This window comes from Palaemon carinicauda, chromosome 9 (assembly GCF_036898095.1).
Source record: "Palaemon carinicauda isolate YSFRI2023 chromosome 9, ASM3689809v2, whole genome shotgun sequence".
Taxonomy (NCBI): domain Eukaryota; kingdom Metazoa; phylum Arthropoda; class Malacostraca; order Decapoda; family Palaemonidae; genus Palaemon; species Palaemon carinicauda.
In genome coordinates, this window is record NC_090733.1 from 21,871,200 (window position 1) to 21,873,699 (window position 2,500).

The window sequence follows — 2,500 nt, forward strand, 5'->3', positions numbered from 1 at the left end:
ATATATATATATATATATATATATATATATGTATATATATATATATATATATATATATATGTATATATATATATATATATATATATATATATATATATATATATATATATATATATTTATACACACATACACTCACACATATATATATATATATATATATATATATATATATATATATATCTATCTATATATATATATATATATATATATATATATATATTCATATATTTATACACACATACATATATATATATATATATATATATATATATATATATATATATGTGTGTGTGTGTGTGTGTGTGTGTGTGTGTACACATACTGCTGTATATATATATATATATATATATATATATATATATATATATAAATTTATATATAAATTATATATACACATATATATATATATATTTATATATATATGCATATATATATGTATATATATATATATATATATATATATATATATATATATATGTATGTATATATATATATATATATATATATATATATATTTATATATGTATATATACCTGTATATATAAATATATATATATATATATATATATATATATATATATAGATAGATAGATAAGTAGCAATAATAAATCTAATAATCATAATAATATCAATATTACTAATAATAATAATAATAATAATAATAATAATAATAATAATGATAATGATAATTGATGTTTTACCGTTAATGGTTACTGGAGTTATCCTTAGCCTGAAATCTATTCGTGGTGGAAATTTTGCCAAAATACGTCATTTATTTTAATGTAATTCTTAAAATAGCGAAAAATGTATGTCCGGATCTCCTGGTTGGAAAACCAAGATACTATAAGCCCAAGGGCTCCAACAGGGAAAATAGCATAGTGAGGAAAGTATATGAGGAAATAAACAACTGCAAAAGAAGTAGTTACTAATTAAAAAAATATATTTTAAGAATAGTAACAACATTAGAGAATAAACCTCCTATAAAATATTGAAAAAAGGAAGAGAAATAACATAGAACAATGTGCCTGAATGTCCCCTCAAGCAAGAGAACTCTACCCCGTGGCAGTGAAAGACCATAGTACAGAAGCTATGGCGCTACCCAAAACTGGAGAAAACGATTTGATTTTGGAGTGTCCTTGTCCTAAATGTTGCTTGCCATAGCTAAAGAGTCTCTTCTACCTTCAAGTTGAAAGTAGCCACTGAACAATTACAGTGCAGGAACTAACCCCTTGAGCAAAGAAGAATTGTTTGGTAATCTTAGTATTGTCAATTGTGTTAGGACAGGAGAGTATGTGAAGAATATGCCAGACTATTCTGTGTATGTGAAGAGAATGGGAAAATGAGTCATAACCAAAGAGAACGATCCAATGTAATACTGTCTGGCCAGGTAAAGGACCCAATAATTCTCTAGCTATAGTATCCAACGAGTAATTTTGACGTTTGTATGGGGGGGGGGAATAATATGGAAATCTAGATCTCGATTCTGGATCCAGATTCGGAGTCTTCCATGACCTAGGATCTAATAGTGGAGAAAATTTCGTCAAAATCCGTCTTTTAGTCTTGACATAAATAATAAATAGATAGATAATTAAAAACCTTGAATCTAAAAATATGGTATAATCATCCATGATGTAAAATCTATCATTGTAGAAAATTTTGCCCAAATCCGTTTAGATGTTTAGACGCTATTTTTAAAAAGACGAAAAATGCTAATCCAAATCAAGAATCTGGTTTCGGATCTGATCATCTCTAAAATTTTACGAAGTCATCCATGACCTAAGATCTACCTATGGTGAAAATTTGGTCAAAATCCGTTGAGCAGTTTTAATGTAATTCTGTCCACAGACACACGAAAAAGGCAAACCTGAAGCTAGAATTCAGATCAGGATCCGGATGCGATACAAAATTCACTAAGGTGGTCCTTGTTCTAAGGTCTATATTCGATGAAAATTTCATCAAAATCTGTCAAGTAGTTTTGAGGTAATCCTGTCCACAGACACACAGACAAATAAATAAACCGATTCAATCGCATAACCTCCTTGGTGGAGGTAATAATAATAATAATAATAATAATAATAATAATAATAATAATAATAATAATAATAATAATAATAAAGCAATAAGATTTCCTATACCAAATTCATTGTCCATAAAAGATTCGAAAATTTACGGGTTGTCCTATAAACAAGAGTAATCGCCAACAAAATGATAGCCGAACCCACAACAACAGTAACAACAAAATATCCCGCAAAAATGAGTGCTTAGAATGGTCAGGAAAAAAGCGAGTTGAAAAGGAGAGATGCATCGCCAATGTTGAAATGGGATATGATCCGCCGGGAGATGTTTTGCATTTTGCTGTAAATTGTTTCCTGAGTGACTATTTTGGAAGTAAAAGGCTTCGCTGTGTGTGTGTGTGTGTGTGTGTGTGTGTTTTGGGGTTGGGGGAGGGGCAATGGTGTGGGGTGTGTGTGTGTTGCTACTAGGGAAACAAGGAAAGAAA